This window comes from Hyla sarda, unplaced genomic scaffold, assembly GCF_029499605.1.
Source record: "Hyla sarda isolate aHylSar1 unplaced genomic scaffold, aHylSar1.hap1 scaffold_440, whole genome shotgun sequence".
NCBI classification, from domain to species: domain Eukaryota; kingdom Metazoa; phylum Chordata; class Amphibia; order Anura; family Hylidae; genus Hyla; species Hyla sarda.
The window spans coordinates 191,301-219,233 of record NW_026610454.1 but is presented as its reverse complement, the minus strand read 5'-3'; the positions used below and the strand labels follow the sequence as shown (position 1 = coordinate 219,233).

The window sequence follows — 27,933 nt, the reverse complement described above, 5'->3', positions numbered from 1 at the left end:
TATTATTCTTCTTTTTCTTCTTTTTTTTCGTCTAATGCATACCCCATCAGTGCAGCAATGCTTATTCAATACCGCCAGCAGATGGAGACACTGGGGGATAATTTTCTAAGGATTTATACTGATTTTTCCTGTCTGAATTTGTCGCACAGAAAGTTGCAGGCCAAATATGTGTGACATTTCTGCGACTTTAGCTTCTAGAGCATTTTTACAACATTATACATAGGTGCTGAATACATAAAAAGCGACTGTTCAGCGACAGACAAGTCGCATCGGCTGAAAGTAGGCCAGAATGTCAGTCCATGTTGGAGCAGGTTTAGATACAGTCTAAAGTATAGATCTCAAAGTCTGTGCACAGAATTTAGCAAGGGCCTCGCACCTTCTGATGCATCAGGTAGGTGCACAATAGCATAGCCTAACCCTCTGTACTTTGGTCTATATTGATGCGGGACATAGACAGCCAGCTGATGACCAATCCATTAGTGCAATGGATGGCTGGAAGCATTTGTCTTTGCCTTTGCAATACCACAGAAGCAATGCATGGTCAATGTACAGCAATGACACACCTGTGTGAACAGCCAGGAGACCCCCCCCCCCCCCCATGTTATGTTACATAGTTACATAGTTAGTACGGTCGAAAAAAGACATATGTCCATCAAGTTCAACCAGGGAATTAAGGGGTAGGGGTGTGGCGCGATATTGGGGAAGGGATGAGATTTTATATTTCTTCATAAGCATTAATCTTATTTTGTCAATTAGGAACATTCAGCACCCACCCGCTATCAAGGCAGCTGCCTATCATGTCATGCCCTACCTGCACAGGTGTGCTGGCTACTCAAATGATCCAATTAAGGAGGCCATTTAGTCAGCAGCAGCAGAAGTCCTGTGCCTGGACGCTCCAACAGCGGCCAGACACAAGCAGAAGCAGAAGCAGCAGAAGCACCACCTTTTGTTTTTTGGCTGCAGCAGCAGCAAGGCCCACAGGGCTGGCTAGCTGGCTAGCCAGCAAGCAGGTAGCAATGAAAGTAGGAATCTTTCTTTTTAACCCTGTAAGGGGGTGGTGCACTGTACCCGAAGATACTGCCATATTGGGTCAATGCATAGGGCGACGGAAGCAAGCTTCGAAATCGGCCCCCGTTCTCAAAAATCCATTTAATATATGGTCCCCAGATAGGGGACGTATCAGATATTAAACTGATAAGAACAGATACTACACTTGATCTTAGCCAAAAGGCCGAGAAGCGATAACCGTGAAAGGGGCGGGCCCAACAAGGTGCCCTTCATGGGCACTATCACTGCTTGCTGTCAGGGAGGCTGCCAGACAATTTTCCATGCACACTCTGGGCTGGGGGGCAGTCAACCACCAGTACACACAGCAGAACCTAAACCCATACCATTATTGCTAAGCAGCAAGACAGGGGCCCATTGCACTCCCACGGGGCCTTTTTAAATGCAATCCATAACCCGGATTTGCCAGGAACCCTTCTTACTCCTCCTACTTGCATGTGACACTGGGCTTAGGATCTGCATAGGAAACACACACACAAGCACACACCTACCTTTGTTGCCTGCAGATGCCTCCTTGGCTGTCCCCAAACGGTATCAAACCAACACCCACGGGAAGCTGTAAGCATAGAGGACATGCCTGCACCCCATTGGACTTACCTGTGTGGGTTAAACCCGGGTTATTTGACAACCTATGGCGGTGATGGTTCTGCTCAGGCAGAGCAGTGCTGATGCTCCTCATAAAGCTGTCGCTGCTGTGAAGGTTCTAGGTGACATCACAAATCCCTATGGTTACATACACAACAAAGCTGGGTTGTTGTTGTTTACACTCTGCAAGGCCTGTGGAAGTGAGTGACATCATAGCACTGTAGTTCTGAGGGTTCTAGATGGATGCAACAATCTCCTGTTGCTTCTATGAAGGCCATAATAGACGACATCACCAAACAGCTCCATAGTCACATACACAGCAAAGGAGAGATGTTGTTTACACCTAGTGATGTCAGTGGTATTGAGTGACATCACAGCACAGTGCTAAGGCTCCTGGGCCTGGACACAGCAGCGGCTGCAATATCTCAACGGAGAATACGTTTATATATATGTGTGTGTGTGCGCGTATATATATATATATATATATATATATATATATATATATTTCTCCGCCGAAATCACTTTTAAACCCATTTCCCCCTTTTTTTCCCTTCTCTTCCTCTTACTTTTTTTTCACGTTTTTTTACGTTTTTCTCCTTTTCGCCTCTTTTCTGGGCGTATTATTCTTCTTTTTCTTCTTTTTTTTCGTCTAATGCATACCCCATCAGTGCAGCAATGCTTATTCAATACCGCCAGCAGATGGAGACACTGGGGGATAATTTTCTAAGGATTTATACTGATTTTTCCTGTCTGAATTTGTCGCACAGAAAGTTGCAGGCCAAATATGTGTGACATTTCTGCGACTTTAGCTTCTAGAGCATTTTTACAACATTATACATAGGTGCTGAATACATAAAAAGCGACTGTTCAGCGACAGACAAGTCGCATCGGCTGAAAGTAGGCCAGAATGTCAGTCCATGTTGGAGCAGGTTTAGATACAGTCTAAAGTATAGATCTCAAAGTCTGTGCACAGAATTTAGCAAGGGCCTCGCACCTTCTGATGCATCAGGTAGGTGCACAATAGCATAGCCTAACCCTCTGTACTTTGGTCTATATTGATGCGGGACATAGACAGCCAGCTGATGACCAATCCATTAGTGCAATGGATGGCTGGAAGCATTTGTCTTTGCCTTTGCAATACCACAGAAGCAATGCATGGTCAATGTACAGCAATGACACACCTGTGTGAACAGCCAGGAGACCCCCCCCCCCCCCATGTTATGTTACATAGTTACATAGTTAGTACGGTCGAAAAAAGACATATGTCCATCAAGTTCAACCAGGGAATTAAGGGGTAGGGGTGTGGCGCGATATTGGGGAAGGGATGAGATTTTATATTTCTTCATAAGCATTAATCTTATTTTGTCAATTAGGAACATTCAGCACCCACCCGCTATCAAGGCAGCTGCCTATCATGTCATGCCCTACCTGCACAGGTGTGCTGGCTACTCAAATGATCCAATTAAGGAGGCCATTTAGTCAGCAGCAGCAGAAGTCCTGTGCCTGGACGCTCCAACAGCGACCAGACACAAGCAGAAGCAGAAGCAGCAGAAGCAGCAGCAGCACCACCTTTTGTTTTTTGGCTGCAGCAGCAGCAGCAAGGCCCACAGGGCTGGCTAGCTGGCTAGCCAGCAAGCAGGTAGCAATGAAAGTAGGAATCTTTCTTTTTAACCCTGTAAGGGGGTGGTGCACTGTACCCGAAGATACTGCCATATCGGGTCAATGCATAGGGCGACGGAAGCAAGCTTCGAAATCGACCCCCGTTCTCAAAAATCCATTTAATATATGGTCCCCAGATAGGGGACGTATCAGATATTAAACTGATAAGAACAGATACTACACTTGATCTTAGCCAAAAGGCCGAGAAGCGATAACCGTGAAAGGGGCGGGCCCAACAAGGTGCCCTTCATGGGCACTATCACTGCTTGCTGTCAGGGAGGCTGCCAGACAATTTTCCATGCACACTCTGGGCTGGGGGGCAGTCAACCACCAGTACACACAGCAGAACCTAAACCCATTCCATTATTGCTAAGCAGCAAGACAGGGGCCCATTGCACTCCCACGGGGCCTTTTTAAATGCAATCCATAACCCGGATTTGCCAGGAACCCTTCTTACTCCTCCTACTTGCATGTGACACTGGGCTTAGGATCTGCATAGGAAACACACACACAAGCACACACCTACCTTTGTTGCCTGCAGATGCCTCCTTGGCTGTCCCCAAACGGTATCAAACCAACACCCACGGGAAGCTGTAAGCATAGAGGACATGCCTGCACCCCATTGGACTTACCTGTGTGGGTTAAACCCGGGTTATTTGACAACCTATGGCGGTGATGGTTCTGCTCAGGCAGAGCAGTGCTGATGCTCCTCATAAAGCTGTCGCTGCTGTGAAGGTTCTAGGTGACATCACAAATCCCTATGGTTACATACACAACAAAGCTGGGTTGTTGTTGTTTACACTCTGCAAGGCCTGTGGAAGTGAGTGACATCATAGCACTGTAGTTCTGAGGGTTCTAGATGGATGCAACAATCTCCTGTTGCTTCTATGAAGGCCATAATAGACGACATCACCAAACAGCTCCATAGTCACATACACAGCAAAGGAGAGATGTTGTTTACACCTAGTGATGTCAGTGGTATTGAGTGACATCACAGCACAGTGCTAAGGCTCCTGGGCCTGGACACAGCAGCGGCTGCAATATCTCAACGGAGAATACGTTTATATATATGTGTGTGTGTGCGCGTATATATATATATATATATATATATATATATATATATATATATTTCTCCGCCGAAATCACTTTTAAACCCATTTCCACCTTTTTTTCCCTTCTCTTCCTCTTACTTTTTTTTCACGTTTTTTTACGTTTTTCTCCTTTTCGCCTCTTTTCTGGGCGTATTATTCTTCTTTTTCTTCTTTTTTTTCGTCTAATGCATACCCCATCAGTGCAGCAATGCTTATTCAATACCGCCAGCAGATGGAGACACTGGGGGATAATTTTCTAAGGATTTATACTGATTTTTCCTGTCTGAATTTGTCGCACAGAAAGTTGCAGGCCAAATATGTGTGACATTTCTGCGACTTTAGCTTCTAGAGCATTTTTACAACATTATACATAGGTGCTGAATACATAAAAAGCGACTGTTCAGCGACAGACAAGTCGCATCGGCTGAAAGTAGGCCAGAATGTCAGTCCATGTTGGAGCAGGTTTAGATACAGTCTAAAGTATAGATCTCAAAGTCTGTGCACAGAATTTAGCAAGGGCCTCGCACCTTCTGATGCATCAGGTAGGTGCACAATAGCATAGCCTAACCCTCTGTACTTTGGTCTATATTGATGCGGGACATAGACAGCCAGCTGATGACCAATCCATTAGTGCAATGGATGGCTGGAAGCATTTGTCTTTGCCTTTGCAATACCACAGAAGCAATGCATGGTCAATGTACAGCAATGACACACCTGTGTGAACAGCCAGGAGACCCCCCCCCCCCCATGTTATGTTACATAGTTACATAGTAAGTACGGTCGAAAAAAGACATATGTCCATCAAGTTCAACCAGGGAATTAAGGGGTAGGGGTGTGGCGCGATATTGGGGAAGGGATGAGATTTTATATTTCTTCATAAGCATTAATCTTATTTTGTCAATTAGGAACATTCAGCACCCACCCGCTATCAAGGCAGCTGCCTATCATGTCATGCCCTACCTGCACAGGTGTGCTGGCTACTCAAATGATCCAATTAAGGAGGCCATTTAGTCAGCAGCAGCAGAAGTCCTGTGCCTGGACGCTCCAACAGCGGCCAGACACAAGCAGAAGCAGAAGCATCAGAAGCAGCAGCAGCACCACCTTTTGTTTTTTGGCTGCAGCAGCAGCAGCAAGGCCCACAGGGCTGGCTAGCTGGCTAGCCAGCAAGCAGGTAGCAATGAAAGTAGGAATCTTTCTTTTTAACCCTGTAAGGGGGTGGTGCACTGTACCCGAAGATACTGCCATATCGGGTCAATGCATAGGGCGACGGAAGCAAGCTTCGAAATCGGCCCCCGTTCTCAAAAATCCATTTAATATATGGTCCCCAGATAGGGGACGTATCAGATATTAAACTGATAAGAACAGATACTACACTTGATCTTAGCCAAAAGGCCGAGAAGCGATAACCGTGAAAGGGGCGGGCCCAACAAGGTGCCCTTCATGGGCACTATCACTGCTTGCTGTCAGGGAGGCTGCCAGACAATTTTCCATGCACACTCTGGGCTGGGGGGCAGTCAACCACCAGTACACACAGCAGAACCTAAACCCATACCATTATTGCTAAGCAGCAAGACAGGGGCCCATTGCACTCCCACGGGGCCTTTTTAAATGCAATCCATAACCCGGATTTGCCAGGAACCCTTCTTACTCCTCCTACTTGCATGTGACACTGGGCTTAGGATCTGCATAGGAAACACACACACAAGCACACACCTACCTTTGTTGCCTGCAGATGCCTCCTTGGCTGTCCCCAAACGGTATCAAACCAACACCCACGGGAAGCTGTAAGCATAGAGGACATGCCTGCACCCCATTGGACTTACCTGTGTGGGTTAAACCCGGGTTATTTGACAACCTATGGCGGTGATGGTTCTGCTCAGGCAGAGCAGTGCTGATGCTCCTCATAAAGCTGTCGCTGCTGTGAAGGTTCTAGGTGACATCACAAATCCCTATGGTTACATACACAACAAAGCTGGGTTGTTGTTGTTTACACTCTGCAAGGCCTGTGGAAGTGAGTGACATCATAGCATTGTAGTTCTGAGGGTTCTAGATGGATGCAACAATCTCCTGTTGCTTCTATGAAGGCCATAATAGACGACATCACCAAACAGCTCCATAGTCACATATACAGCAAAGGAGAGATGTTGTTTACACCTAGTGATGTCAGTGGTATTGAGTGACATCACAGCACAGTGCTAAGGCTCCTGGGCCTGGACACAGCAGCGGCTGCAATATCTCAACGGAGAATACGTTTATATATATGTGTGTGTGTGCGCGTATATATATATATATATATATATATATATATATATATATATATATATTTCTCCGCCGAAATCACTTTTAAACCCATTTCCACCTTTTTTTCCCTTCTCTTCCTCTTACTTTTTTTTCACGTTTTTTTACGTTTTTCTCCTTTTCGCCTCTTTTCTGGGCGTATTATTCTTCTTTTTCTTCTTTTTTTTCGTCTAATGCATACCCCATCAGTGCAGCAATGCTTATTCAATACCGCCAGCAGATGGAGACACTGGGGGATAATTTTCTAAGGATTTATACTGATTTTTCCTGTCTGAATTTGTCGCACAGAAAGTTGCAGGCCAAATATGTGTGACATTTCTGCGACTTTAGCTTCTAGAGCATTTTTACAACATTATACATAGGTGCTGAATACATAAAAAGCGACTGTTCAGCGACAGACAAGTCGCATCGGCTGAAAGTAGGCCAGAATGTCAGTCCATGTTGGAGCAGGTTTAGATACAGTCTAAAGTATAGATCTCAAAGTCTGTGCACAGAATTTAGCAAGGGCCTCGCACCTTCTGATGCATCAGGTAGGTGCACAATAGCATAGCCTAACCCTCTGTACTTTGGTCTATATTGATGCGGGACATAGACAGCCAGCTGATGACCAATCCATTACTGCAATGGATGGCTGGAAGCATTTGTCTTTGCCTTTGCAATACCACAGAAGCAATGCATGGTCAATGTACAGCAATGACACACCTGTGTGAACAGCCAGGAGACACCCCCCCCCCCCCCCCCATGTTATGTTACATAGTTACATAGTTAGTACGGTCGAAAAAAGACATATGTCCATCAAGTTCAACCAGGGAATTAAGGGGTAGGGGTGTGGCGCGATATTGGGGAAGGGATGAGATTTTATATTTCTTCTTAAGCATTAATCTTATTTTGTCAATTAGGAACATTCAGCACCCACCCGCTATCAAGGCAGCTGCCTATCATGTCATGCCCTACCTGCACAGGTGTGCTGGCTACTCAAATGATCCAATTAAGGAGGCCATTTAGTCAGCAGCAGCAGAAGTCCTGTGCCTGGACGCTCCAACAGCGGCCAGACACAAGCAGAAGCAGAAGCAGCAGAAGCAGCAGCAGCACCACCTTTTGTTTTTTGGCTGCAGCAGCAGCAAGGCCCACAGGGCTGGCTAGCTGGCTAGCCAGCAAGCAGGTAGCAATGAAAGTAGGAATCTTTCTTTTTAACCCTGTAAGGGGGTGGTGCACTGTACCCGAAGATACTGCCATATCGGGTCAATGCATAGGGCGACGGAAGCAAGCTTCGAAATCGGCCCCTGTTCTCAAAAATCCATTTAATATATGGTCCCCAGATAGGGGACGTATCAGATATTAAACTGATAAGAACAGATTTTTTTTTTTTTTTTGATTGAAAGAGCTTTATTTTCCGTTCAGTCATTACAAGTCGTACAATAAATTACAGTCACACAAAGCATGATAGTACAATACACAGCAAAGGTTCCCTAAGCTATACATCGCACACCATGCTACTCTAACATTCAGCTCAATCCTGCAATAGAAAGGCACAAGAGATCAAACAAAAACCAAATGATACAATCTGTGATCGGGGTAGGGGTGTGGGCGACTATGTGGGGGTAGGGAGGGGGCGGATCACAGGGCCAAACTGTTGGGCTGTATCTTCAGGGAGACATGGGAGAAGGAGAGGGGTCTTCACTCCTCTTCTTCCTCATCAACGGCCGAGCTGTCCAAGATGGAATAGTCTCTAAGCAGGTTCTTGATGAACCTGCGGCAGTCCCGGACGGACATGTTTTCCCTGTTGATCACGAGGCGGTTCCTGGCAAGCCACACTGCGTCCTTAAAACAGTTCATAAGGCGCCAGGCCTCCTGGATGGCCTCCACGTCGTGGGTCCCAGGGAACAGGCCGTAAAGCACCGAATGGTACGATAGGCAGCTCCTGGGCACTGAGTCTCTGAGTTCCTGTTCTAGGGCGTCCAACAGACCCTGTGCAAAGGGGCACTGCCAAAACACGTGGAAAGATGTTTCCTCCACGTAGGGGCAACGGGGGCAGTACCGGGTCTTGCACAGGTTGCGGGCATGCATGAATGACCTGAGAGAGAGACCTCCCATGACGGCCATCCACGACAAGTCCTTGTGTCCATTGGTAAGCCGCTTTGAGGCCACATTGTTCCAAACTGTCTCTGCAGTGGCTGCGGGGAGTCCCGGAACCAGCTCGGTCGAGTCCTTAGCTCGGATGAGCTTGTGGATTGTCTTTGGCTTCCATAGGTCTGGTTTCAGTCCTTCCAGCTGGTGCTCCCTCACAAACCGGACAACATCCCCATAGAACCAGGGAGTGTTCCAGTTGTAAGGGATGGAGCTGTCCCACTTGTCCCAGCCCAGCTGTCTCCAGAGGGGCATGAGAAGCAAGCGAGACATGGACCTGCCCGCTGAGCCAGTCTTTTCTACAAGAGTCCGCTGCACCGTGACACATGCAAAGGAGGCCCTCAGCAGAGCGGGGATGTCGGGTATTCCCTTCCCACCCTTGCGGGGTTCCTTGTACATCACGGTCCTCTTGACTCTGTCCATTTTGCCCCAGACGAAGCCAAACACTGTCCGGGTGATGGCCTTGCAAACGGTGGTATGGGGAGGCCAGGCCTGTGCGGTATATTGGAGCACAGGCAAAACTTCACTCCGCAGGACAAGTGCCTTGCCTTCCATCGTGAGCTTTCTGGAGCTCCACAGTCCGATCTTCGAGTTTATCCTTCCTAGTCGGTCTTGCCAAGACTTAAGGGCCGCTCCTTCCTTCCCGAACCAGACTCCAAGAATTTGAATGAAGTCCGGCTTGACAGCAAAGGGGAAGGGGGCGGAAGAAGCCAGGTGCCATTCCCCGAAGAGCATGGCCTCCGACTTCCCGCAGTTGACTTTTGCCCCCGAAGCTCTGCCGAAGTCCTCGCAGGTCTGGACGAGTGCAGTCACCGAACGCTGGTCAGCGCAGAAGACGGTCACGTCGTCCATGTAGAGCGAGCACTTGACCTCGTGGCGATCTGGTCCTGGTGCGGTGATCCCTCTGATCTCTCCATTCTGCCGGATAGTCTCAGCGAAGAGCTCTATAACACAAACAAAAAGGAGAGGTGAAAGAGGGCAGCCTTGTCTAACCCCTGAAAGAATAGGAAAGGGGTCAGTCTTCCAGCCGTTCACCAACACCGTGCTGTAAGTGTCAAAATACATAACGTTAACAAAAGAGCAAAACATCTTCCCCAGACCCAGCCTGCGCAAAACCCTGTCCATGAATGCGTGGGAGACACGGTCGAACGCCTTCTCCTGATCTAAGCTGACCAGGGCGGCGCGGCCCCCGCGGTCCTGGATGTAATGGACCGTGTCTCTCACAAGGGCAAGGCTGTCGGCAATCCTGCGGCCAGGAATGCTGCAGGTCTGGTCCGGATGGACGATCTGCCCCATGACAGGTTTCAGCCTGTTGGCCAGCACCTTGGCGAGGATCTTGTAGTCCACGTTCAGGAGAGAGATGGGACGCCAGTTTTTCAGGTCACATCTCTCCCCCTTCCGCTTATACAAGATCGTGATCATCCCTTCCCTCAACGACGGAGGCATTCTGCCCCCCACCACCATCTCCTCGTACACCTCCAACAGGTCCGGACAGATCAGGTCACCCAGCGCTACGTAGAGCTCGGCCGGGAGACCGTCACTGCCCGGGGTCCTGCCGGGCTTAAAGGATTTAGCGGCAGAGAGCAGCTCCCCCACCGTCAAGGGATCGTCCATAGCCGCCGCACCTGCGGGATCAACAACGTTAGTGACACCTGACAGGAACCTCTCGGCGGCTTCGGGGTCGGATGACTTGGGGGCGTAGAGGTTGCTGTAGAAGTCGTGGACGACCCCCATCACTTCCTCCTTGCCGCTCCTCATGTGTCCGGTCTCATCTCGTAGCTCAGTCAGGGGCGTGTGGCCGGCATGGAGCTTCCTGAAAAAGAAAGAGTTACATTTCTCACCCTTCTCCAGGTTCTCCACCTTGGAACGAAAGACGATTCGCTTGGATTCCTCCTCAAAGTGCCTTTTCAAGCTCTTTTTGGTCTCCTCCAGCTCCTCCCTGACGTCCCAGCCACACTGGAGCAGGTCCTGCAGGGACCGCAGCTCGCGCTGCAGTTTCCTCAAGTCCCACTTCTTCGCACACGCCTGTTGTCTGCCTTTTGCCTGAAAGAAACAACGGAATTCGACTTTAACATATTCCCACCAATCGCTGATGCACTTGAACAGACATTTGTCATTTCGCCATACAAGGTAAGCATCCCTAAGTTCCTCCATGACCTCCCTCTGCTCCAACAGGGCACAATTCAACTTCCAGGAGCCCGGGCCAGGTGGGAATCCATGGCCCAGAGTCCCCCGGAATCGAATGGCCCTGTGGTCAGAGAAGAAGCAGGGGACCATAGAGTACGACACCTTTCTGACTGCTCTCGAAGTGAAGATGAAGTCTATCCGAGAACGGAGCGAGCCATCGGGGCGGCTCCACGTATAGTTTACGGAGCCGTTCCCGACGGACCCGACAACGTCCTGCAAGGATGCCTCCGTCACCATCTCAATCAGCAGTTTAGACGTCACGTCCAGGTTGGCGGATGTGCCAGAACTGCGCCCGTCCACCTCAATGGGGCAGTTGAAGTCACCACCCAACACTACTGCTCTAGTGGTGGCGAGTTCAGCCCGCAGGGCCTGGAGAACCTCCAGTCGGACATCCCTCTCAGGGGAGGCATACACGTTGATGAGCCGCACGGGCTCACCCGCCCAGGAACCGTCTGCGACAAGAAGTCTGCCACAGACGAGCTCCCGGACGGAATCAAGTGCAAAGTTACCTCCCCTGATCAGGATGGCCACCCCCGCAGACCTATTGTCGCCCCCACCAGACCAGTAGGAAGGGCCGTGAGGCCACCGCCTGGCCAGATGGTTGTAAGACCTAGAAGCAGACAAAGCACATTCCTGCAACATGTAAACATCACACCTCTGGGAATCTAAGAACGTAAGAACAGTCTGAAATCTAAACCAAGCTCTAATACTCCTCACATTAATGCAGAAGATGTTGAGATCAGCCATGGGAATAAAAAGAGAGGTTAGTTCTGATACTAGTTACCAGTCTGGTCGGACGGGTCCTCTTCTCTGGCGCCTGTCGGCTCCTGTGGCTTCTCGTAGCGCCCTTCCAAGAACTCGTCGTAGACCGAGTTGGACGGAGTGTCCAGGATTTTCTTAACCTCTGGGTCCTGCAGCAGCTCCTCCATAGATTGAGCTTGGACTGGCTCTGCTTGGACCTGCTCCACTTGGGCCTGCTCCATCACCTCCTCTCCTTCTGAAGCTTCAAGGCTCTCGCAGACCTGCTCCATCTCCTCCTCCTCATCTGAAGCTTGAGGGGTCTCGCAGGTCTCGATTATCTTTCTTTTGTGGGACTCTTCTGATACGTTGTCCCTTCCTTTCCTCTTCCTCTGTATGGTACCTGGGGGAGGAAGCACAGGAAAGTCCTCCGAAGGGCGGGCACCAGCAGCTGGAGGGGGGTTAGGTGCTGCTGGGCCAGGAGAGAAAGGAGGCTGGGTGGGGCGGGGGGCAGGAGAGAGTGCCCGGGCAGGGGAGGACGGGGCAGGGGTGGGCCGGGCAGGGGAGGACGGGGCAGGGGTGGGCCGGGCAGGGGAGGACGGGGCAGGGGTGGGCCGGGGTGGGGTACGGGGGGCAGGGGTGGGCCGGGGTGGGGTACGGGGGGCAGGGGTGGGGCGGGATGGGGCAGGAGGGGCGGGGGTGGGACGGGATGGGGCAGGAGGGGCAGGGGTGGGACGGGATGGGGCAGGAGGGGCAGGGGTGGGACGGGATGGGGCAGGGGTGGGACGGGATGGGGCAGGGGTGGGGCGGGATGGGGCAGGAGATGGGGCGGGAGGGGCAGGGGATGGGGCGGGAGGGGCAGGGGAGGGGCGGGACGGGGCAGGGGTGGTGGCTTTCGCCTTCTTACCCTCCTTGGTCGGCTTGGCCATCCGTGGTGTTGGCTCCGGAGCTGGGGCTGGCTTCGGTGCTCTCGCTGCCACAGATGCCCATGTTCTCTCCCTCTGGGGGCAGTCCTTGTAGCTGTGGGCTGCCAGTCCGCAGAGGTTGCAGGTCTTGCTCTTGGGGCAGTCCTTGGTCGTGTGACCTGTCACACGGCAATACCTGCAGGCATCCTCCGTACAGTCCTTGCCCTCGTGGCCCATCTTGCCACATCTCCTGCAGGTCTGCGGCATGTCCGGGTAGAAGATAAGTCCTGTGGAGTTGCCCAAGGAAAATGTCGTTGGCAGGTGCTGTAGTCCGTCTGGAGAAGCAGGGTTCTTGTTGAGTCTGACGACCACAGACCACTTGCAGGTCCAGTATCCGAGTGAGTTCAGGATGCGGGTGGGCTCCCTCACCACGGTGCAGAAGCGCTTCAGGAAGGTCGAGATGTCCGTGCCTGGGGTGTGTGGGTTCCGCATTGAGACCGTCACCCGCCTCTCCTCTCTTTGAATAAGGCAGTTGCCCACAAAGCGAGAGAAAGGGGATTCGGGACTCGCCGCTTTCACCACCTCCCAGTATCTTCTACAGGTCCCAATGGTGGCAAAGGTGATGTAGAAGATTCCCGAAAAGAAGGTTGCTATTCCCAGGGTGTCAGCCGTGGGGAAGCCTTGATCCGCCAGCATCTTCTTGCAGAACACGTCGTGGGACATGTCCGGCACCCTTCCGTCCACGGGCTTGAGCTTCAAGGCAACAGTCTGCCTCATCCAGGGCTCCAGGGTTGGAGCTTCCAGGTTAGGAATTCTGCCGCCCTTCTGCCTTGCCGTGGTGGAGGTTGAAGCTTGCTGTGGTTGGGGCTGGACCTCCAGGCCTTGCCCTGCAGCCTCCTGGGTGGACTTGCTGGTTGAGGCCATGGCTTCTTCCAGCAGGCTCTTTTCCGCTTCCTTGCTTGCTTGTGGAGAGAGGCTTCGCAAAGTCTTCTTTCCCGGGTGGGAGGAGCTATGCAGATCCGGTCCCGGTGGGAGGAGCTATGCAAATCCTTCTCCAGAGGCAGCGAGTTTCTTCGAAAAGATTCTGCGCCGCCTTCCTCTTCGCCGCTGTTCCGGAATTCACCGCCGATTCCCTTCTTCCAGGTTCTTCGTCGGCTTCTTCCGCAGCTGCAGTCTTCAAGATCTTCTCCTTCTTCAGATGTTCCGAGGCAGGCAGGAGACGATCTTCAGGTGGTATGCTCTAGAGAAATGCGGTTCTAATAAGAACGAAAAGTACTGCAATCGTACTACGCAAAATCTCTACCACAATGCTTGGAGTTCTTCAGACCGTAGCGATCATGGTATCTCCCCTGCCAGGTAAGTATTAAATATTAAACTGATAAGAACAGATACTACACTTGATCTTAGCCAAAAGGCCGAGAAGCGATAACCGTGAAAGGGGCGGGCCCAACAAGGTGCCCTTCATGGGCACTATCACTGCTTGCTGTCAGGGAGGCTGCCAGACAATTTTCCATGCACACTCTGGGCTGGGGGGCAGTCAACCACCAGTACACACAGCAGAACCTAAACCCATACCATTATTGCTAAGCAGCAAGACAGGGGCCCATTGCACTCCCACGGGGCCTTTTTAAATGCAATCCATTACCCGGATTTGCCAGGAACCCTTCTTACTCCTCCTACTTGCATGTGACACTGGGCTTAGGATCTGCATAGGAAACACACACACAAGCACACACCTACCTTTGTTGCCTGCAGATGCCTCCTTGGCTGTCCCCAAACGGTATCAAACCAACACCCACGGGAAGCTGTAAGCATAGAGGACATGCCTGCACCCCATTGGACTTACCTGTGTGGGTTAAACCCGGGTTATTTGACAACCTATGGCGGTGATGGTTCTGCTCAGGCAGAGCAGTGCTGATGCTCCTCATAAAGCTGTCGCTGCTGTGAAGGTTCTAGGTGACATCACAAATCCCTATGGTTACATACACAACAAAGCTGGGTTGTTGTTGTTTACACTCTGCAAGGCCTGTGGAAGTGAGTGACATCATAGCACTGTAGTTCTGAGGGTTCTAGATGGATGCAACAATCTCCTGTTGCTTCTATGAAGGCCATAATAGACGACATCACCAAACAGCTCCATAGTCACATACACAGCAAAGGAGAGATGTTGTTTACACCTAGTGATGTCAGTGGTATTGAGTGACATCACAGCACAGTGCTAAGGCTCCTGGGCCTGGACACAGCAGCGGCTGCAATATCTCAACGGAGAATACGTTTATATATATGTGTGTGTGTGCGCGTATATATATATATATATATATATGTATATATATATATATATATATATATATTTCTCCGCCGAAATCACTTTTAAACCCATTTCCACCTTTTTTTCCCTTCTCTTCCTCTTACTTTTTTTTCACGTTTTTTTACGTTTTTCTCCTTTTCGCCTCTTTTCTGGGCGTATTATTCTTCTTTTTCTTCTTTTTTTTCGTCTAATGCATACCCCATCAGTGCAGCAATGCTTATTCAATACCGCCAGCAGATGGAGACACTGGGGGATAATTTTCTAAGGATTTATACTGATTTTTCCTGTCTGAATTTGTCGCACAGAAAGTTGCAGGCCAAATATGTGTGACATTTCTGCGACTTTAGCTTCTAGAGCATTTTTACAACATTATACATAGGTGCTGAATACATAAAAAGCGACTGTTCAGCGACAGACAAGTCGCATCGGCTGAAAGTAGGCCAGAATGTCAGTCCATGTTGGAGCAGGTTTAGATACAGTCTAAAGTATAGATCTCAAAGTCTGTGCACAGAATTTAGCAAGGGCCTCGCACCTTCTGATGCATCAGGTAGGTGCACAATAGCATAGCCTAACCCTCTGTACTTTGGTCTATATTGATGCGGGACATAGACAGCCAGCTGATGACCAATCCATTAGTGCAATGGATGGCTGGAAGCATTTGTCTTTGCCTTTGCAATACCACAGAAGCAATGCATGGTCAATGTACAGCAATGACACACCTGTGTGAACAGCCAGGAGACCACCCCCCCCCCCCATGTTATGTTACATAGTTACATAGTTAGTACGGTCGAAAAAAGACATATGTCCATCAAGTTCAACCAGGGAATTAAGGGGTAGGGGTGTGGCGCGATATTGGGGAAGGGATGAGATTTTATATTTCTTCATAAGCATTAATCTTATTTTGTCAATTAGGAACATTCAGCACCCACCCGCTATCAAGGCAGCTGCCTATCATGTCATGCCCTACCTGCACAGGTGTGCTGGCTACTCAAATGATCCAATTAAGGAGGCCATTTAGTCAGCAGCAGCAGAAGTCCTGTGCCTGGACGCTCCAACAGCGGCCAGACACAAGCAGAAGCAGAAGCAGCAGAAGCAGCAGCAGCACCACCTTTTGTTTTTTGGCTGCAGCAGCAGCAAGGCCCACAGGGCTGGCTAGCTGGCTAGCCAGCAAGCAGGTAGCAATGAAAGTAGGAATCTTTCTTTTTAACCCTGTAAGGGGGTGGTGCACTGTACCCGAAGATACTGCCATATCGGGTCAATGCATAGGGCGACGGAAGCAAGCTTCGAAATCGGCCCCCGTTCTCAAAAATCCATTTAATATATGGTCCCCAGATAGGGGACGTATCAGATATTAAACTGATAAGAACAGATACTACACTTGATCTTAGCCAAAAGGCCGAGAAGCGATAACCGTGAAAGGGGCGGGCCCAACAAGGTGCCCTTCATGGGCACTATCACTGCTTGCTGTCAGGGAGGCTGCCAGACAATTTTCCATGCACACTCTGGGCTGGGGGGCAGTCAACCACCAGTACACACAGCAGAACCTAAACCCATACCATTATTGCTAAGCAGCAAGACAGGGGCCCATTGCACTCCCACGGGGCCTTTTTAAATGCAATCCATAACCCGGATTTGCCAGGAACCCTTCTTACTCCTCCTACTTGCATGTGACACTGGGCTTAGGATCTGCATAGGAAACACACACACAAGCACACACCTACCTTTGTTGCCTGCAGATGCCTCCTTGGCTGTCCCCAAACGGTATCAAACCAACACCCACGGGAAGCTGTAAGCATAGAGGACATGCCTGCACCCCATTGGACTTACCTGTGTGGGTTAAACCCGGGTTATTTGACAACCTATGGCGGTGATGGTTCTGCTCAGGCAGAGCAGTGCTGATGCTCCTCATAAAGCTGTCGCTGCTGTGAAGGTTCTAGGTGACATCACAAATCCCTATGGTTACATACACAACAAAGCTGGGTTGTTGTTGTTTACACTCTGCAAGGCCTGTGGAAGTGAGTGACATCATAGCACTGTAGTTCTGAGGGTTCTAGATGGATGCAACAATCTCCTGTTGCTTCTATGAAGGCCATAATAGACGACATCACCAAACAGCTCCATAGTCACATACACAGCAAAGGAGAGATGTTGTTTACACCTAGTGATGTCAGTGGTATTGAGTGACATCACAGCACAGTGCTAAGGCTCCTGGGCCTGGACACAGCAGCGGCTGCAATATCTCAACGGAGAATACGTGTGTGTGCGCGTATATATATATATATATATATATATATATATATATATATATATATTTCTCCGCCGAAATCACTTTTAAACCCATTTCCACCTTTTTTTCCCTTCTCTTCCTCTTACTTTTTTTTCACGTTTTTTTACGTTTTTCTCCTTTTCGCCTCTTTTCTGGGCGTATTATTCTTCTTTTTCTTCTTTTTTTTCGTCTAATGCATACCCCATCAGTGCAGCAATGCTTATTCAATACCGCCAGCAGATGGAGACACTGGGGGATAATTTTCTAAGGATTTATACTGATTTTTCCTGTCTGAATTTGTCGCACAGAAAGTTGCAGGCCAAATATGTGTGACATTTCTGCGACTTTAGCTTCTAGAGCATTTTTACAACATTATACATAGGTGCTGAATACATAAAAAGCGACTGTTCAGCGACAGACAAGTCGCATCGGCTGAAAGTAGGCCAGAATGTCAGTCCATGTTGGAGCAGGTTTAGATACAGTCTAAAGTATAGATCTCAAAGTCTGTGCACAGAATTTAGCAAGGGCCTCGCACCTTCTGATGCATCAGGTAGGTGCACAATAGCATAGCCTAACCCTCTGTACTTTGGTCTATATTGATGCGGGACATAGACAGCCAGCTGATGACCAATCCATTAGTGCAATGGATGGCTGGAAGCATTTGTCTTTGCCTTTGCAATACCACAGAAGCAATGCATGGTCAATGTACAGCAATGACACACCTGTGTGAACAGCCAGGAGACCCCCCCCCCCCCCCCATGTTATGTTACATAGTTACATAGTTAGTACGGTCGAAAAAAGACATATGTCCATCAAGTTCAACCAGGGAATCAAGGGGTAGGGGTGTGGCGCGATATTGGGGAAGGGATGAGATTTTATATTTCTTCATAAGCATTAATCTTATTTTGTCAATTAGGAACATTCAGCACCCACCCGCTATCAAGGCAGCTGCCTATCATGTCATGCCCTACCTGCACAGGTGTGCTGGCTACTCAAATGATCCAATTAAGGAGGCCATTTAGTCAGCAGCAGCAGAAGTCCTGTGCCTGGACGCTCCAACAGCGGCCAGACACAAGCAGAAGCAGAAGCAGCAGAAGCAGCAGCAGCACCACCTTTTGTTTTTTGGCTGCAGCAGCAGCAAGGCCCACAGGGCTGGCTAGCTGGCTAGCCAGCAAGCAGGTAGCAATGAAAGTAGGAATCTTTCTTTTTAACCCTGTAAGGGGGTGGTGCACTGTACCCGAAGATACTGCCATATCGGGTCAATGCATAGGGCGACGGAAGCAAGCTTCGAAATCGGCCCCCGTTCTCAAAAATCCATTTAATATATGGTCCCCAGATAGGGGACGTATCAGATATTAAACTGATAAGAACAGATACTACACTTGATCTTAGCCAAAAGGCCGAGAAGCGATAACCGTGAAAGGGGCGGGCCCAACAAGGTGCCCTTCATGGGCACTATCACTGCTTGCTGTCAGGGAGGCTGCCAGACAATTTTCCATGCACACTCTGGGCTGGGGGGCAGTCAACCACCAGTACACACAGCAGAACCTAAACCCATACCATTATTGCTAAGCAGCAAGACAGGGGCCCATTGCACTCCCACGGGGCCTTTTTAAATGCAATCCATAACCCGGATTTGCCAGGAACCCTTCTTACTCCTCCTACTTGCATGTGACACTGGGCTTAGGATCTGCATAGGAAACACACACACAAGCACACACCTACCTTTGTTGCCTGCAGATGCCTCCTTGGCTGTCCCCAAACGGTATCAAACCAACACCCACGGGAAGCTGTAAGCATAGAGGACATGCCTGCACCCCATTGGACTTACCTGTGTGGGTTAAACCCGGGTTATTTGACAACCTATGGCGGTGATGGTTCTGCTCAGGCAGAGCAGTGCTGATGCTCCTCATAAAGCTGTCGCTGCTGTGAAGGTTCTAGGTGACATCACAAATCCCTATGGTTACATACACAACAAAGCTGGGTTGTTGTTGTTTACACTCTGCAAGGCCTGTGGAAGTGAGTGACATCATAGCACTGTAGTTCTGAGGGTTCTAGATGGATGCAACAATCTCCTGTTGCTTCTATGTAGGCCATAATAGACGACATCACCAAACAGCTCCATAGTCACATACACAGCAAAGGAGAGATGTTGTTTACACCTAGTGATGTCAGTGGTATTGAGTGACATCACAGCACAGTGCTAAGGCTCCTGGGCCTGGACACAGCAGCGGCTGCAATATCTCAACGGGGAATACGTTTATATATATGTGTGTGTGTGCGCGTATATATATATATATATATATATATATATATATATATATATATATATTTCTCCGCCGAAATCACTTTTAAACCCATTTCCACCTTTTTTTCCCTTCTCTTCCTCTTACTTTTTTTTCACGTTTTTTTACGTTTTTCTCCTTTTCGCCTCTTTTCTGGGCGTATTATTCTTCTTTTTCTTCTTTTTTTTCGTCTAATGAACACCCATCAGTGCAGCAATGCTTATTCAATACCGCCAGCATATGGAGACACTGGGGGATAATTTTCTAAGGATTTATACTGATTTTTCCTGTCTGAATTTGTCGCACAGAAAGTTGCAGGCCAAATATGTGTGACATTTCTGCGACTTTAGCTTCTAGAGCATTTTTACAACATTATACATAGGTGCTGAATACATAAAAAGCGACTGTTCAGCGACAGACAAGTCGCATCGGCTGAAAGTAGGCCAGAATGTCAGTCCATGTTGGAGCAGGTTTAGATACAGTCTAAAGTATAGATCTCAAAGTCTGTGCACAGAATTTAGCAAGGGCCTCGCACCTTCTGATGCATCAGGTAGGTGCACAATAGCATAGCCTAACCCTCTGTACTTTGGTCTATATTGATGCGGGACATAGACAGCCAGCTGATGACCAATCCATTAGTGCAATGGATGGCTGGAAGCATTTGTCTTTGCCTTTGCAATACCACAGAAGCAATGCATGGTCAATGTACAGCAATGACACACCTGTGTGAACAGCCAGGAGACCCCCCCCCCCCCCCATGTTATGTTACATAGTTACATAGTTAGTACGGTCGAAAAAAGACATATGTCCATCAAGTTCAACCAGGGAATTAAGGGGTAGGGGTGTGGCGCGATATTGGGGAAGGGATGAGATTTTATATTTCTTCATAAGCATTAATCTTATTTTGTCAATTAGGAACATTCAGCACCCACCCGCTATCAAGGCAGCTGCCTATCATGTCATGCCCTACCTGCACAGGTGTGCTGGCTACTCAAATGATCCAATTAAGGAGGCCATTTAGTCAGCAGCAGCAGAAGTCCTGTGCCTGGACGCTCCAACAGCGGCCAGACACAAGCAGAAGCAGCAGAAGCAGCAGCAGCACCACCTTTTGTTTTTTGGCTGCAGCAGCAGCAAGGCCCACAGGGCTGGCTAGCTGGCTAGCCAGCAAGCAGGTAGCAATGAAAGTAGGAATCTTTCTTTTTAACCCTGTAAGGGGGTGGTGCACTGTACCCGAAGATACTGCCATATCGGGTCAATGCATAGGGCGACGGAAGCAAGCTTCGAAATCGGCCCCCGTTCTCAAAAATCCATTTAATATATGGTCCCCAGATAGGGGACGTATCAGATATTAAACTGATAAGAACAGATACTACACTTGATCTTAGCCAAAAGGCCGAGAAGCGATAACCGTGAAAGGGGCGGGCCCAACAAGGTGCCCTTCATGGGCACTATCACTGCTTGCTGTCAGGGAGGCTGCCAGACAATTTTCCATGCACACTCTGGGCTGGGGGGCAGTCAACCACCAGTACACACAGCAGAACCTAAACCCATACCATTATTGCTAAGCAGCAAGACAGGGGCCCATTGCACTCCCACGGGGCCTTTTTAAATGCAATCCATACCCGGATTTGCCAGGAACCCTTCTTACTCCTCCTACTTGCATGTGACACTGGGCTTAGGATCTGCATAGGAAACACACACACAAGCACACACCTACCTTTGTTGCCTGCAGATGCCTCCTTGGCTGTCCCCAAACGGTATCAAACCAACACCCACGGGAAGCTGTAAGCATAGAGGACATGCCTGCACCCCATTGGACTTACCTGTGTGGGTTAAACCCGGGTTATTTGACAACCTATGGCGGTGATGGTTCTGCTCAGGCAGAGCAGTGCTGATGCTCCTCATAAAGCTGTCGCTGCTGTGAAGGTTCTAGGTGACATCACAAATCCCTATGGTTACATACACAACAAAGCTGGGTTGTTGTTGTTTACACTCTGCAAGGCCTGTGGAAGTGAGTGACATCATAGCACTGTAGTTCTGAGGGTTCTAGATGGATGCAACAATCTCCTGTTGCTTCTATGAAGGCCATAATAGACGACATCACCAAACAGCTCCATAGTCACATACACAGCAAAGGAGAGATGTTGTTTACACCTAGTGATGTCAGTGGTATTGAGTGACATCACAGCACAGTGCTAAGGCTCCTGGGCCTGGACACAGCAGCGGCTGCAATATCTCAACGGGAAATACGTTTATATATATGTGTGTGTGTGCGCGTATATATATATATATATATATATATATATATATATATATATTTCTCCGCCGAAATCACTTTTAAACCCATTTCCACCTTTTTTTCCCTTCTCTTCCTCTTACTTTTTTTTCACGTTTTTTTACGTTTTTCTCCTTTTCGCCTCTTTTCTGGGCGTATTATTCTTCTTTTTCTTCTTTTTTTTCGTCTAATGCATACCCCATCAGTGCAGCAATGCTTATTCAATACCGCCAGCAGATGGAGACACTGGGGGATAATTTTCTAAGGATTTATACTGATTTTTCCTGTCTGAATTTGTCGCACAGAAAGTTGCAGGCCAAATATGTGTGACATTTCTGCGACTTTAGCTTCTAGAGCATTTTTACAACATTATACATAGGTGCTGAATACATAAAAAGCGACTGTTCAGCGACAGACAAGTCGCATCGGCTGAAAGTAGGCCAGAATGTCAGTCCATGTTGGAGCAGGTTTAGATACAGTCTAAAGTATAGATCTCAAAGTCTGTGCACAGAATTTAGCAAGGGCCTCGCACCTTCTGATGCATCAGGTAGGTGCACAATAGCATAGCCTAACCCTCTGTACTTTGGTCTATATTGATGCGGGACATAGACAGCCAGCTGATGACCAATCCATTAGTGCAATGGATGGCTGGAAGCATTTGTCTTTGCCTTTGCAATACCACAGAAGCAATACATGGTCAATGTACAGCAATGACACACCTGTGTGAACAGCCAGGAGACCCCCCCCCCCCCCCCCCATGTTATGTTACATAGTTACATAGTTAGTACGGTCGAAAAAAGACATATGTCCATCAAGTTCAACCAGGGAATTAAGGGGTAGGGGTGTGGCGCGATATTGGGGAAGGGATGAGATTTTATATTTCTTCATAAGCATTAATCTTATTTTGTCAATTAGGAACATTCAGCACCCACCCGCTATCAAGGCAGCTGCCTATCATGTCATGCCCTACCTGCACAGGTGTGCTGGCTACTCAAATGATCCAATTAAGGAGGCCATTTAGTCAGCAGCAGCAGAAGTCCTGTGCCTGGACGCTCCAACAGCGGCCAGACACAAGCAGACGCAGAAGCAGCAGAAGCAGCAGCAGCACCACCTTTTGTTTTTTGGCTGCAGCAGCAGCAAGGCCCACAGGGCTGGCTAGCTGGCTAGCCAGCAAGCAGGTAGCAATGAAAGTAGGAATCTTTCTTTTTAACCCTGTAAGGGGGTGGTGCACTGTACCCGAAGATACTGCCATATCGGGTCAATGCATAGGGCGACGGAAGCAAGCTTCGAAATCGGCCCCCGTTCTCAAAAATCCATTTAATATATGGTCCCCAGATAGGGGACGTATCAGATATTAAACTGATAAGAACAGATACTACACTTGATCTTAGCCAAAAGGCCGAGAAGCGATAACCGTGAAAGGGGCGGGCCCAACAAGGTGCCCTTCATGGGCACTATCACTGCTTGCTGTCAGGGAGGCTGCCAGACAATTTTCCATGCACACTCTGGGCTGGGGGGCAGTCAACCACCAGTACACACAGCAGAACCTAAACCCATACCATTATTGCTAAGCAGCAAGACAGGGGCCCATTGCACTCCCACGGGGCCTTTTTAAATGCAATCCATAACCCGGATTTGCCAGGAACCCTTCTTACTCCTCCTACTTGCATGTGACACTGGGCTTAGGATCTGCATAGGAAACACACACACACACACACAAGCACACACCTACCTTTGTTGCCTGCAGATGCCTCCTTGGCTGTCCCCAAACGGTATCAAACCAACACCCACGGGAAGCTGTAAGCATAGAGGACATGCCTGCACCCCATTGGACTTACCTGTGTGGGTTAAACCCGGGTTATTTGACAACCTATGGCGGTGATGGTTCTGCTCAGGCAGAGCAGTGCTGATGCTCCTCATAAAGCTGTCGCTGCTGTGAAGGTTCTAGGTGACATCACAAATCCCTATGGTTACATACACAACAAAGCTGGGTTGTTGTTGTTTACACTCTGCAAGGCCTGTGGAAGTGAGTGACATCATAGCACTGTAGTTCTGAGGGTTCTAGATGGATGCAACAATCTCCTGTTGCTTCTATGAAGGCCATAATAGACGACATCACCAAACAGCTCCATAGTCACATACACAGCAAAGGAGAGATGTTGTTTACACCTAGTGATGTCAGTGGTATTGAGTGACATCACAGCACAGTGCTAAGGCTCCTGGGCCTGGACACAGCAGCGGCTGCAATATCTCAACGGAGAATACGTTTATATATATGTGTGTGTGTGCGCGTATATATATATATATATATATATATATATATATATATATATATATATTTCTCCGCCGAAATCACTTTTAAACCCATTTCCACCTTTTTTTCCCTTCTCTTCCTCTTACTTTTTTTTCACGTTTTTTTACGTTTTTCTCCTTTTCGCCTCTTTTCTGGGCGTATTATTCTTCTTTTTCTTCTTTTTTTTCGTCTAATGCATACCCCATCAGTGCAGCAATGCTTATTCAATACCGCCAGCAGATGGAGACACTGGGGGATAATTTTCTAAGGATTTATACTGATTTTTCCTGTCTGAATTTGTCGCACAGAAAGTTGCAGGCCAAATATGTGTGACATTTCTGCGACTTTAGCTTCTAGAGCATTTTTACAACATTATACATAGGTGCTGAATACATAAAAAGCGACTGTTCAGCGACAGACAAGTCGCATCGGCTGAAAGTAGGCCAGAATGTCAATCCATGTTGGAGCAGGTTTAGATACAGTCTAAAGTATAGATCTCAAAGTCTGTGCACAGAATTTAGCAAGGGCCTCGCACCTTCTGATGCATCAGGTAGGTGCACAATAGCATAGCCTAACCCTCTGTACTTTGGTCTATATTGATGCGGGACATAGACAGCCAGCTGATGACCAATCCATTAGTGCAATGGATGGCTGGAAGCATTTGTCTTTGCCTTTGCAATACCACAGAAGCAATGCATGGTCAATGTACAGCAATGACACACCTGTGTGAACAGCCAGGAGACCCCCCCCCCCATGTTATGTTACATAGTTACATAGTTAGTACGGTCGAAAAAAGACATATGTCCATCAAGTTCAACCAGGGAATTAAGGGGTAGGGGTGTGGCGCGATATTGGGGAAGGGATGAGATTTTATATTTCTTCATAAGCATTAATCTTATTTTGTCAATTAGGAACATTCAGCACCCACCCGCTATCAAGGCAGCTGCCTATCATGTCATGCCCTACCTGCACAGGTGTGCTGGCTACTCAAATGATCCAATTAAGGAGGCCATTTAGTCAGCAGCAGCAGAAGTCCTGTGCCTGGACGCTCCAACAGCGGCCAGACACAAGCAGAAGCAGAAGCAGCAGAAGCAGCAGCAGCACCACCTTTTGTTTTTTGGCTGCAGCAGCAGCAAGGCCCACAGGGCTGGCTAGCTGGCTAGCCAGCAAGCAGGTAGCAATGAAAGTAGGAATCTTTCTTTTTAACCCTGTAAGGGGGTGGTGCACTGTACCCGAAGATACTGCCATATCGGGTCAATGCATAGGGCGACGGAAGCAAGCTTCGAAATCGGCCCCCGTTCTCAAAAATCCATTTAATATATGGTCCCCAGATAGGGGACGTATCAGATATTAAACTGATAAGAACAGATACTACACTTGATCTTAGCCAAAAGGCCGAGAAGCGATAACCGTGAAAGGGGCGGGCCCAACAAGGTGCCCTTCATGGGCACTATCACTGCTTGCTGTCAGGGAGGCTGCCAGACAATTTTCCATGCACACTCTGGGCTGGGGGGCAGTCAACCACCAGTACACACAGCAGAACCTAAACCCATACCATTATTGCTAAGCAGCAAGACAGGGGCCCATTGCACTCCCACGGGGCCTTTTTAAATGCAATCCATAACCCGGATTTGCCAGGAACCCTTCTTACTCCTCCTACTTGCATGTGACACTGGGCTTAGGATCTGCATAGGAAACACACACACAAGCACACACCTACCTTTGTTGCCTGCAGATGCCTCCTTGGCTGTCCCCAAACGGTATCAAACCAACACCCACGGGAAGCTGTAAGCATAGAGGACATGCCTGCACCCCATTGGACTTACCTGTGTGGGTTAAACCCGGGTTATTTGACAACCTATGGCGGTGATGGTTCTGCTCAGGCAGAGCAGTGCTGATGCTCCTCATAAAGCTGTTGCTGCTGTGAAGGTTCTAGGTGACATCACAAATCCCTATGGTTACATACACAACAAAGCTGGGTTGTTGTTGTTTACACTCTGCAAGGCCTGTGGAAGTGAGTGACATCATAGCACTGTAGTTCTGAGGGTTCTAGATGGATGCAACAATCTCCTGTTGCTTCTATGAAGGCCATAATAGACGACATCACCAAACAGCTCCATAGTCACATACACAGCAAAGGAGAGATGTTGTTTACACCTAGTGATGTCAGTGGTATTGAGTGACATCACAGCACAGTGCTAAGGCTCCTGGGCCTGGACACAGCAGCGGCTGCAATATCTCAACGGGGAATACGTTTATATATATGTGTGTGTGCGCGTATATATATATATATATATATATATATATATATATATATATATTTCTCCGCCGAAATCACTTTTAAACCCATTTCCACCTTTTTTTCCCTTCTCTTCCTCTTACTTTTTTTTCACGTTTTTTTACGTTTTTCTCCTTTTCGCCTCTTTTCTGGGCGTATTATTCTTCTTTTTCTTCTTTTTTTTCGTCTAATGCATACCCCATCAGTGCAGCAATGCTTATTCAATACCGCCAGCAGATGGAGACACTGGTGGATAATTTTCTAAGGATTTATACTGATTTTTCCTGTCTGAATTTGTCGCACAGAAAGTTGCAGGCCAAATATGTGTGACATTTCTGCGACTTTAGCTTCTAGAGCATTTTTACAACATTATACATAGGTGCTGAATACATAAAAAGCGACTGTTCAGCGACAGACAAGTCGCATCGGCTGAAAGTAGGCCAGAATGTCAGTCCATGTTGGAGCAGGTTTAGATACAGTCTAAAGTATAGATCTCAAAGTCTGTGCACAGAATTTAGCAAGGGCCTCGCACCTTCTGATGCATCAGGTAGGTGCACAATAGCATAGCCTAACCCTCTGTACTTTGGTCTATATTGATGCGGGACATAGACAGCCAGCTGATGACCAATCCATTAGTGCAATGGATGGCTGGAAGCATTTGTCTTTGCCTTTGCAATACCACAGAAGCAATGCATGGTCAATGTACAGCAATGACACACCTGTGTGAACAGCCAGGAGACCCCCCCCCCCATGTTATGTTACATAGTTACATAGTTAGTACGGTCGAAAAAAGACATATGTCCATCAAGTTCAACCAGGGAATTAAGGGGTAGGGGTGTGGCGCGATATTGGGGAAGGGATGAGATTTTATATTTCTTCATAAGCATTAATCTTATTTTGTCAATTAGGAACATTCAGCACCCACCCGCTATCAAGGCAGCTGCCTATCATGTCATGCCCTACCTGCACAGGTGTGCTGGCTACTCAAATGATCCAATTAAGGAGGCCATTTAGTCAGCAGCAGCAGAAGTCCTGTGCCTGGACGCTCCAACAGCGGCCAGACACAAGCAGAAGCAGAAGCACCACCTTTTGTTTTTTGGCTGCAGCAGCAGCAAGGCCCACAGGGCTGGCTAGCTGGCTAGCCAGCAAGCAGGTAGCAATGAAAGTAGGAATCTTTCTTTTTAACCCTGTAAGGGGGTGGTGCACTGTACCCGAAGATACTGCCATATCGGGTCAATGCATAGGGCGACGGAAGCAAGCTTCGAAATCGGCCCCCGTTCTCAAAAATCCATTTAATATATGGTCCCCAGATAGGGGACGTATCAGATATTAAACTGATAAGAACAGATTTTTTTTTTTTTTAAGTTAACCCTCAGAACTCCATCAGAGCTCTAAGTTCTTATTTGAGCTTGATTTTTTTTTGTTCATCATCAGGAAAACCCGTTTTTCTTTATTTCTTTATCTTTTTTTAACAATAAAAGAAACCATATTTAAAACATAAAAAAATATTTAACCAAAACTAACCATGCAATATTTCACCAAAGAGAATTACCAAAAGGTCATTCCTCTTCTC

General features: G+C 48.3%; 10 non-coding genes and 1 pseudogene across 10 annotated transcripts; all 11 read right to left on the bottom strand.

The window, feature by feature from the left end:
• Window positions 1-1,052: 1,052 nt before the first annotated feature.
• LOC130334700 (U2 spliceosomal RNA) lies at window positions 1,053-1,243 on the bottom strand. The gene has a single exon (XR_008876464.1). It is a non-coding gene; the product is annotated as a U2 spliceosomal RNA (small nuclear RNA).
• A 2,088-nt stretch (window positions 1,244-3,331) lies between these two features.
• Window positions 3,332-3,522, bottom strand: LOC130334694 (U2 spliceosomal RNA). Its single transcript, XR_008876459.1, has one exon. It is a non-coding gene; the product is annotated as a U2 spliceosomal RNA (small nuclear RNA).
• Window positions 3,523-5,613: 2,091 nt separating this feature from the next.
• LOC130334673 (U2 spliceosomal RNA) lies at window positions 5,614-5,804 on the bottom strand. The gene has a single exon (XR_008876440.1). It is a non-coding gene; the product is annotated as a U2 spliceosomal RNA (small nuclear RNA).
• Window positions 5,805-7,902: 2,098 nt separating this feature from the next.
• Window positions 7,903-8,086, bottom strand: LOC130334706 (U2 spliceosomal RNA). Its single transcript, XR_008876470.1, has one exon. It is a non-coding gene; the product is annotated as a U2 spliceosomal RNA (small nuclear RNA).
• Window positions 8,087-13,903: 5,817 nt separating this feature from the next.
• Window positions 13,904-14,082, bottom strand: LOC130334714 (U2 spliceosomal RNA; annotated as a pseudogene).
• A 2,098-nt stretch (window positions 14,083-16,180) lies between these two features.
• On the bottom strand, window positions 16,181-16,371 carry LOC130334672 (U2 spliceosomal RNA). The gene has a single exon (XR_008876439.1). It is a non-coding gene; the product is annotated as a U2 spliceosomal RNA (small nuclear RNA).
• Window positions 16,372-18,450: 2,079 nt separating this feature from the next.
• LOC130334670 (U2 spliceosomal RNA) lies at window positions 18,451-18,641 on the bottom strand. Its single transcript, XR_008876437.1, has one exon. It is a non-coding gene; the product is annotated as a U2 spliceosomal RNA (small nuclear RNA).
• A 2,087-nt stretch (window positions 18,642-20,728) lies between these two features.
• Window positions 20,729-20,919, bottom strand: LOC130334669 (U2 spliceosomal RNA). Its single transcript, XR_008876436.1, has one exon. It is a non-coding gene; the product is annotated as a U2 spliceosomal RNA (small nuclear RNA).
• Window positions 20,920-23,009: 2,090 nt separating this feature from the next.
• LOC130334668 (U2 spliceosomal RNA) lies at window positions 23,010-23,200 on the bottom strand. The gene has a single exon (XR_008876435.1). It is a non-coding gene; the product is annotated as a U2 spliceosomal RNA (small nuclear RNA).
• Window positions 23,201-25,298: 2,098 nt separating this feature from the next.
• On the bottom strand, window positions 25,299-25,489 carry LOC130334667 (U2 spliceosomal RNA). Its single transcript, XR_008876434.1, has one exon. It is a non-coding gene; the product is annotated as a U2 spliceosomal RNA (small nuclear RNA).
• Window positions 25,490-27,555: 2,066 nt separating this feature from the next.
• On the bottom strand, window positions 27,556-27,744 carry LOC130334708 (U2 spliceosomal RNA). The gene has a single exon (XR_008876472.1). It is a non-coding gene; the product is annotated as a U2 spliceosomal RNA (small nuclear RNA).
• Window positions 27,745-27,933: the final 189 nt, after the last annotated feature.